Raw genomic sequence first — 10,173 nt, 5'->3', positions numbered from 1 at the left:
GTGAAATTGTCAAAGGTTTTCTGGTACGTTCTCCTGAATTCCTATTGCAAACATTTATGTTAAGGAAAAAAGACTGTGGATTTGGACAAAGACAGATGTATTTRGACAGATGTGCTGTGTAGTCTGTTACAGTGTAAATTTTATACATTACAGTTGTCCTTGCATGGATTTTATTATTTTGAAAAGTGGCTTCCCTCCAGAGTAATAGCTCTGCTTTACTAGTGGTTTAATTTTATTTCAAAAGAGCATTGTTTTTCCTTCAGGATAGTATTTGCGTCAGGAGCTAGACTGGGAAGCTGTAGCTGTACCTTTCCTACAGTCAGCCTCCAGGTAATGTACAGCTACAAAAGACATCAAGGACTCATCTGACAGCCARTACTAGGAAAGTAAAAGTTGGACTCAGAAACTTTTTGAGAGCTTTTTTGCAAGATATAAACATATCTTGCAAGAAGTCACTAACACTTCTTGTCTGGGGGGATCTTTACAGGAAGTTTCTTTTAACTCTGTCTTGAATAACCTTAGTAATAGTTTGTTTTTCAAGAGCATAGAGGCAGATAGATGAGGTAAATCAAAATCAGATGGCTTGGTTCCAGTGATGGCACAAATGGGGATTTACAGATAAATCCAAATGTAGCTGTGGCTTCTTCCCTGCTTAGCAGACCCTCGCTGGCGTATCCCCCCCTCCCTTTGTTGGATGTTTTCCCCTTCTGGCAGTTGATCTGCATTAGCTCCTGGTGGCTCCTGSAAGGAGCTGCTCTGGAATACCTGCAGAGCAGGAGCTGTCGGGGAGGGTCTGAGCTGCTGCTTGATGGAGTGAGCGCGGGGCGCTTCTGTCGCCGCTTGCCTTCCGGGCTCTGTTCAGCCATTCCCCTGAGCTCTCTGCAGACATGAGAGAATGAATATGGCGTTTTGCAAAGGATCAGGCGGGAGTCATTGTGGATGTCATCTTTCACCACCAACTGAATTGTTTCTGCATGCAGATCTTACTGCAGCATGGGCCTCGTACAAGTGCCTCCTCCATCCTTGTTGTCCATGCTCCCAGGGTGAAGATGACAGTACAAATCCCATCTTCACATCTTTTCATCTAGTCTGATTTATATGAAAAACAGTTAAAATTATGTTTGCAAATTAGTCCACTGGATAACGGTTACCTTGTATGACAGAAGACAGGATTTGATCTGGTATGCACTTTGTGTACTTGAAATAATTTTTCAAAATCCTTTGATTAAAASCTTTGACTCCCCAGCTATTCTGCTGAGACTGAAAAATACTGCAGTGTTTTAATATCTCTAGCTAGATTTTACGTGATATTCCTGTTCTTTTTTTCTTCAAAGCAAGCAATGAAGAAACAGAGGAAAAAACCCMACAGCTGTGTAGAGTTGATATGCTTGGAAATTAATCATTAATGTCTTGCAGGTGGGCAGCAAATGTGTTATGAAGTCTTGTGTATCTGCATGCAGAGTAGTGAGCCAAAACAAAGTGAARTGCGTGGAAAAGATCCCCTCAAGCCCAGAGGGCTTGAAGAACAAGTAGGTTCTTCAAGGAGCAGCTCAGTCTGTGTGCAGGGGGTTACTGAGGTTGTGCTGATCTGATCTTGTGGGTCTTGTGGTTACTGCTTCTCTAAATCCTTTCTGTAGGTCTATACTGTGTCAGAGTGGTTGCAAACTGAATGTTTATCATGYTTTATTGTTGTTGTATGCCTTTACTAGCATTGGGAAGAGAAATAAGTCCTCCTAAATAAAATGTCAAAGGACTTTATCATTGGGTGGGCAGATACTGTGAATTAAAAGAGGAGCAGTTCAGAACTTTAAGATAGGTTTGCTGTTTCTCAGAAAGATGAAGTGCTGTACCTGGTGCGTGTGGCATGTTGCAGATCTTTCAGAAACAGCTCTCCCAGACAGGAGGAGTCATCCCCCCTTCTTCATTTGCAGTGCTCTAACCACTGCATTGTGCACTAATGTTTACACAGAGCACTTCAAAAGTCTTGCTTGTCATGTGCCCAGTATAAAGTGAAAATACGCTTGCCAGGCAGGGAGCATAGAACCTGATGACTCTTATTTGCAGCCTGCCTCACAGGGGATGTTATTCTCTGAAGGTAGCTTTAATTTTTGTTCTAGATATTATGTACTTATAAAGAAATTATTATTAACAAGGCCTCTGATTTAGGAATGTGGTTTTATGTCTCTGCAGCCTCTTCTGGTGCTTTACCAGCACTACCTGGTAGTGTCTTCYCCTGTAGGGAGCTGTTTGGAGCACSTTGCAATCACACCTGTGTATTGATAAATTATTCCTTTGTGATGTGCTTTAACCATTTCCTGCMGCAGAAYTGACTCTTTGAAGTAGTGCAGTTAGGCTGCCTTCAGCTTTACTTTCTTGAGATTTTAAGCTCAAGAAGCTCAAACCTGTGCTAGCACATACTGACAAGAGGGTGGTTGTAGGASTGCTTTCCCCTCTCTGCTACTGCAGGCTGAGCACAGGCTGGATGGAATTAAATAATGGCATTAGGGCTGCACCTGAGACCTTTCTGATGCTGTGAGAGCAGATTCTGTCTGAATGATGTCAAATGGCTGGTCCTGTTCAGCTTGCAGTAAGCAGTGTGTTGTACTGGTGGTATGATAGTAAAATGTTGGAATGCAATGTTTTAATTTAGCTGAGACATTCCTTTYCTACTGAAGACATCAACTTTGAACAATTTCTGAAAGGGAGCCAGGGTGACCAGYGTGGTCTGCATCAGGGATGCTGTTGCTGCAGTCCGAGTTCACCACTGGGTGTGGTAATTACAGTTGCTGATGTTCAGATTTCTGATTTGGACTAAATGGGTATTGCCTACGTGAGGGAATGCTGAAATTGGAGACCTGGATTAAATTAACATYTAAAGTCTCTGAATTTGCCAGCGAGCTGCCATAATGAGTGCTCCCATAATCTGACAAAGGGTTTTCTGGCCCCTGTGCTGCATGGGTGCGTCCAAGGGGTTAGGGAGAGATGGCATTGCAGTGGAGGAGGAATATTGTAGTGAGTAAATTGTCCCTCTCAGGGATGAGGATTCACCATATGAGCTGGTGTGTGCTTACAATAGGGAGGTTGTAGGAATGCTTTCCCTCCTCTGCTACTACAGCCTGAGCTTACACAGAGAGGYTGGTGCAGGGTGAGTTCTGGAGTACCAGGAATGACTGGAGTTGTGGTCCCTGCCAGCTGACACTGACATGTGATGAATAAAGTGTCTCAGTGAGATTGATAACATTAGAAAAATGATGTCACTGTATAGAGTTGTGCCAGATCTAGTCAGAATCCTGAKGAAAAGGAGTGGGACAGGATGTGGTGGATGTGAAGTTTAGTTTGGTAGCAGTGGCACCAGGTGCTAGGAACAAATTGGTGTAAGGAATGTAACAGTGTGTGAAAGGAATAGCTGGGGTTACTGCAGTTGAGGKGCCAAGAGATGAGTTGATGGCCTCAGATCAGCACTTTCCTGCTGTGATTCTGCTGTATACCACACTTGTGTCTGTTGGCTTTTTTWAAAGTTATTGTATATTGGAGATTTTAAATGCTTTTTCTATGACTTCTACCATAGATGGATATCTTGTGAACTTGATGAATACAAAAACATAGATTGGTTCTTCAGATTGACTGAAGTGTCCTGATGAACCTCCTGGGCAGTCACCACGCCTGACACCTTTCACTGGCAACAATAGGACTCATSTTAGAAGCACAGCAGAGCCTATGGGGAACCAAATAATTCAGTAGATATTAATTAATAAACACATTTCCTCTGGGGAAAACCTTTTAGCACATCCACTGTTTGGCCCAAGATTGCACGCACGCATGAATAGACAGCGAACATGCTTTCTTGAATTGTCACTTGTTATTTCTTGATGGGCTGGGGACTGCCTCCTGCAGACTGCTGCTGCCAGGCGTTTGGGAGAGCAGACTGCAGCTAATGCTCGAGCTGTCTCAGCCACCAGCATTCTCACACATAAGTGATGTCAACACATAGCCTGGTGCTGTGACGCTGAGCTGAGCCCGGCCAGCTCCCGGCGGTGTGTGGTCTCTTTGTTTGGAGTTCTCTTCATCCATGTGTGCATGGAATGATCAGCTCTGGTACAGCTCCTGTATGTCCTGAGGCACAGAAKTGCCCTTGCAGAGCAGAGCTGCTGTGGAGTGGGCAGGGCTTTGCAGGGCCTTCCTCTTCCAGTGCAGCAGCATCTGTACCTGGCCTTGTGCTGACTGAGCAGCAGAGGCTGGATAGTTAATAAACACTGGGGGGCAATTCACCTGAGTTCAAACCTTCGCCAACCTGTGCTCCTTTAGAAATAAGTCCAATGTTCTGTCATCAAGTTTGTATTGCTCTGAGGGTAAGAACAGTGAACACTTGTGCTGTAGCATGGATGTTGATGATGAAGACTTCAACATCTTTCCACCTGCTCCTGACAATGAATTAGTTCTCTTGTAAAACTTCCTTAGCAGAAACAAGATCCARAGGGTGTACAGAAGCTTTTTGCTGCTGACCATTTAAACTTGCTTGACTGCTCAAACTGCAAAATGCTGCCTAATGCTATGAGAAATTATTTTCACTGATGTTTTCTTCTGCTATGGTGTTGCTGCAGGTGTGAAGGTAATGTTCTTGAAGCAKCTCACTCAGTGATTTTTTTCTGAAGTTGCTGTTTTCGCTGTGTAAAATTTCATTAGAWTAATTCTATGGATTTCTATTGAAATTTGCTTTTCTTCCTGCTGAGTATGAAGACAGGGATGTACTATGGGAATGCAAATCCCTATGATGGAAAACCAGCTTCATYGCAAAATATGGCAGTGCTTTAGAASGGGCAGAGTGCTGAGGTGTRATCTTACTGGTARAGGACTGGACCAGAAATGCTTCTTAGTCTGYCTTTATGATTTMTTASGTTYTTACYATTATGTGAAATACATTGAAAAATGGTGTTACTTCCTGTAATGCTTGTGTACATGTGAAGTTGCAAAGAGRAAAAATTTCTCCATGAAAGTCTACAAAGAATACAGAGACTTCTCTGATGATCTCACTTCCTTTTAGAGAAGTTACAGGTGTAAAATGCTTTTATGATGATGAAACAGTTTTATCAATGTCTTGAAAAATAAGTGAAGTTCCTAAAGCATTTGAAATTTGAATATTTCTCTTGAACTTCATGGAAGAAACAGTGAAGTGCCTCTTAAGTGCTCATTCACTGTATGTGTGTCACCTATCAAAATGTTACCAGTCTATTTCAGACATAAGTGTAACCTTTCCTACTTAGTATTTGCAGCCTGTATCCTTAACGGGGTAACATAGTAATCCTTGATGAGTGCAACTGAAATGGTAGGTGAAGTCAGCAGAAATCTTTGTACCCAGTGAGCTGGCGGGGCATGTTTGTAAGCCAGCAAACTGCAGTGCTTTGCAAAATATTATGGATCCAAAAGCACAATGAATTATGTCGCCCAGGTTCACAAAGCTGGGATTAAGAATAGCTGTAACGTCTGCTGCTGAGGGTAYATAGAGCACATTATCTGGTCTATTTTCTGGGTTTCTAAACACATTTTAGATGTGCACTAAGAGCCTGTTGTATTTGGTGGCTTTTGTTAAGTGAATGATATGGTTATCCTTTGGTTTCATTTAATTTTCCAAACGGAGCTGTACTCAGTTTAAACTTTGTGGCAAAAATAGTTTTCTGGGTTTTTTTCTGTGATCAGAGTTGCTGATGGTTYCTTGTTCAGGAGTCGATTTAATTTCTGCATGTGTGAACTGATAAATGGTGGGAAGCTGTAAATGCTGATGTGTTTGGTCACTGTTGACACAGATAATTGAATTAAGTGTAGAATCAGGCTAGTTTTCTGCCTGTGGGGTGTGAAGTGTTCATGGTGTTGGACRCAATTTGCTGTTCAGGATGGATATCTTTGTCTTCCACGCGGGTAGCTAGATGGGTACATTTGCTCTTCCTGACACGCTGTCATCCCTTGTAAGCAAGATTTATTAATTTGGCTCCATCTTTGTGTTGTTGTTCGGGTGCCTCCGTGGTATTCGTGGCTCAGGGCTGTGTTCCTCCTCGCAGTCYTCAGCTGTGTGCCAGAGCCATGAGCTGTCCTGCCCAGGGCTRCCACAGGAGYGTYTGGGGTGGGAGATGCTTTGTGATAYGTCTGCATCTCTGCTCKCCTCCCCTTTCTGTGCTTCCCTAAATTAATTGCTCACACGCCACTGTGGGACAGTTCAGACAGAGTCTGTTCATGCTGAACAGATCTAGAAGAATCCCCAAGCACACACGAGGCATTGTGTGTTGTTGCCAGAGAGTGTTCACTTGTGTAAAATCAAATACTGGGCTTGTGCTCAGGTTTCTTGTATTTTATAATCTCTTCCCTGTCAGTGCAACATACACATCTAATGAGAGCTTAGCAACAAAAAACACAGTCTAGGCAAACCACGTAAAAAGCCAAAGAATGACATTGTGGTGTTTGGAAAGCCTTAATAAAGAATCTTAATATACTGCCGTGTGTGGGGGGAGCTACCGTTCATCAGAAGATTTATATGGCGAATGAAAGCAGTGTTAACAGGATGGAATTAAAGACTGAAATATTTCTTTCATACTTTCCCCTTCCTTCCCTTTTCCTGCCACTTTTTTTTCTGTGTGAAAGCCACTGATTTGGCTTCCACATGACACTTACTCTTCTCATTTATGGGTTCTGTCTCTTCTCATTTTTCTCTGTCCTCCCCTTTCCCTGACGTGCTTTATTGTTTGGTTTTGCCCTCCCTGGATAGACTTACACATTTYGTAATGTTTTTCTCCTTTGCTTATYTTTTGCTGGTGTTCTTCTGGCTCCAGCCTTGCTTTTGCAACTTTTGCCAGATTTACCCTCTTCCATGCATATGTTTATCTGTTGCCAACTATTGTACTCCCTGATTAAACAAGTCGAGACATATAATATTATGTATTTCTGTCAGACATCTTTATTTGTTAACAGKACCTTTGTGAGTGATGGGTTAGTCCAGATCACTAAACCTGGTTTGTGGGTTCAGCAGYACCTTGGAGTTGTTTTYTGCTGCTGGAGGGKMTGGGRAGGGATTAGAAGACACTGGCTTTCTCTTGGGTGAAAAAATAAAACTCAAAAGCTAAAAACCCAAGTAGCATGAACTCTGCTGGTGTGTGTTTCTGAGAATATTCCCCGTGCTGTGCTCAGGCTGAGTCCTGGAGGCAGCAGCAGTGTTTATGGCAGGGTGTTCATTGTGGGTGGTGGACTTGCTGCTGCTAAATTTGTAGTGATTGAGTCTGTCCTACTGTTTAAAAAAGGGTGGGTGGGATGACTGTTTATCTTTGATTCCTTGTGAAGAATTGGAAGAAAAAGAAAACAGCTTTGTTTGAACTCTGGGAAAGACAGCTGTGTGTATAGATGATCCCAGAACAGCTAATGCTTTATGGAGAGCTTTGGTTTGTCACAATTTTAGTGGTGGAGGTGGGTTGTAGGAAAGCYTGTATAAAGGAGAGAAGGCAAGACTGGGTGCTGCATATTCTGCCAGAACAGATGAAAATGGTGTGTTCTACACTGGCCTAATTTACAAATGGGGACTAACACAGGAGGATGGTTTGTGTGAGGGGGAGGCAGTCACTGCTGCCAACGTGCACGTAGGGATTTAGGCACTTGGAATGGTTCTGGCCAGGGTGTGAGCGAGCTGGCTGGGAGTTTACTAACACACCATATCCTATTTGCAGCCTCAGCTTGGCAGGGCTTCTCTGGAAAAATTAAAGATTTTGTTTTCTGGCACAAAACCACAAGAAGAAGTGGGAGCGAAGTGCAGCTGTCCTGTCCCTAGGTTCAGCTTGTCTTGCCAGAGAAGTACAGCATTCAGAGCATGAGTTTAGTTTTCTGACTGATGGTTGTTAATAGCAAGTCCTTAATTTCATCCTGTATGATCTCTTGTTTTATCTGTGTGTATTTAATTGAGAAATGGCTCTCTCAAAAGCCCCCTGAGAACCTGTTTAAAAGTGATTTAGACTGCTGACTCTTGGGCTGCATTTTGTCTTAGTCTTCATCCTATTTCAATTCCATTGTGAAGTCCCAAACAAAAGCATATCAGAAATAATAATAAAAAGGTAYTATGTAAATAATTGAGTGCTTGGCMCTGTGATAGGATTTTACAATTCAAATGCTTTAATCCAGAAGAGCTGACTGTATCCACAGTGCCAGTATGACTGAGTGGTCATAGAAAGATGCCAATTTCCAGCAAATATATGGAACTATTAGCCAGAGCCGATCATAAAATGCAAAAAGACAAACACATTTAACTAAGAAATTGAGACTTATTTTACTTTGCTAGTRAAGGTATTTACCTCTGGGCAAGTGACTTCCACCTTAGCTTAAATGACTTTTTCCTTTTTGAGATTCATACTCATCATGTGGTAATAGAGTCCTTGCTGAATGGTCTGACTGTCGATATTGAGTGCCCTTATGAACCGAATGGAGCCAGTGGTTTCCCATTAATTTTCTAGGTGACAGTGCCTGGATAAATGGTGCTCATCTCTTTTCCCCTTCAGTCACTGRTTCCTGCTGTCCCACAGCTATTTCAGTAATGCTGGCACTACAGGTTTTTGGGAGCTGTGCTGTTGACAGCAAAGGCTGGGTAAGGGAACAGACAGTCTTGCCTGAGTGATGGTGATTTGTCAGTTGACACAATGCTCTGCTTTGCARTTTGGTGTTACCTGAAGTGCTGCTTGACAGGTGAGAAGGGGCTTCACCCTGGTTAATGCTGGCAGGAGAGGGAACTCCTTAGGCCAAAAGATGGAACAGGCATCATTAGCCCCTTCTCTGGCTGACAAAAATCTCTTTATTACATTTAAGCGTAGTTTGCCGAGGGCAGGCTGCGGGTGGGGTGGGAAATTCCTTCACCAGCTTTAAATAATTTATTCTTAGCCTGAAAAATCTTCAGAGYAGTGTAGCAGTCAAATAGGAGCAGTTGTGTGCGTGCACATGAGCACCTCTCCATTATCAGGTTCATGAGTAAATAGGAAATGTTTCTTARAAATAATTAGGTCCAACCTGTTGAGCAGCAAAATTTTACCATGTAAGTGKTTTTTTTTTTCTTGCGCAATTCACACTTAAGGTGTTAAAATTGTGTGTGTGTGTGTGTCTTGACAGTTTTCATCACTGGCACTGGTTAAACCTTTCTGTGRGGGTGAAGGGTTCTCCATCAGCTTTCCATTATACCTTTAGGCTCTTGACTTGTAATCAAATCACTTGACCTTCTTCTGAGGTTAATAACTCAGACCTTAGGTGTGGAGGAGAGACCTCTGGATCCTTTTCTCTGGCTGTTCTGTTAGCTGTGCTCTGAGCCTGCTGCAGCTGCCCTCCACAGCTGTGAGTATGGCAAGTGAACAGGTTCTTAGTCAGCATTTTCCCCAATATCCAAGTTCTCACTTTCATCTTTTTTTTTTYYYYTTTTYYTTTTTTTTCCATATTGTTTAYTGCTAGTGTAGCATGAGCTTAGCACAGGCACTGCTCTCTTACCAGAGTGTGAGGGCTGGCCATGTGCAAGTAGGGGTTATAAGGTCAGTTGTAGGGAATAAACAGAAAACCTGTGAAGTAAACAGACTACTGGACAAAAAGCCATCAGTGAACTCTCTTGGGTAGTTGAAATAGCACAGTAAYTGCATTGCACTTGGGAAAATTGTCTTTTTGCTGGAATCTCTTCCATTTGGAAGATTTACAGCAGTTGGAGCTGCTTTTGGCTTTGTTGACTTGTGTCTTTTGGTGTTCCAATGGACTTGTGGTTACCCGGAGACCTCCCGCACAGTTCCTTTGCTGCTGTCCCATTTCTGCTCTCTRGGGTTACCCAGCACTGAGAGGCTGTTCACACATTCCCGCTGTGCTTTGTTCAGCCCATGGCTTTCGGTGTGGGGCTGGGATGGGGCGAGATGCAGAGTGTGTGATTTAACAGGGGTAACCTCCTGGGGAGCTGCTTGGGCTGACACAGCCCTGCTGCCTCRCTGCCAAGCAGACCTGCTCTGGGGCTTAATAATGGGAGACACTGGCAGGCACAGTCCTTGTGAGACAGCTGATTGGATTTATTGTCAATYGCTTTGTATTCCCCAGAATAAGAAATAATTTATTTTAAGGAGTAGCTTTCTTGGAATGCAGGCTTAAAAATCATCAGTGGTCTGTTTGTTCTGTTTCCCTCAGGATTAT

The 10,173-nt window shown here is 43.0% G+C and overlaps 1 protein-coding gene across 3 annotated transcripts in view; it reads left to right on the top strand.

Annotated features, from left to right (window-relative positions):
- The window catches only part of ARVCF (ARVCF delta catenin family member), a 128,112-nt gene that overhangs the window by 32,179 nt on the left and 85,760 nt on the right, over positions 1-10,173 (top strand). The window lies entirely within an intron of this gene.

This window comes from Malurus melanocephalus, unplaced genomic scaffold, assembly GCF_030028575.1.
Source record: "Malurus melanocephalus ecotype Western Australia unplaced genomic scaffold, MMel_1.1 scaffold_102, whole genome shotgun sequence".
NCBI classification, from domain to species: domain Eukaryota; kingdom Metazoa; phylum Chordata; class Aves; order Passeriformes; family Maluridae; genus Malurus; species Malurus melanocephalus.
This window is presented reverse-complemented; position numbering and strand designations above follow the sequence as displayed.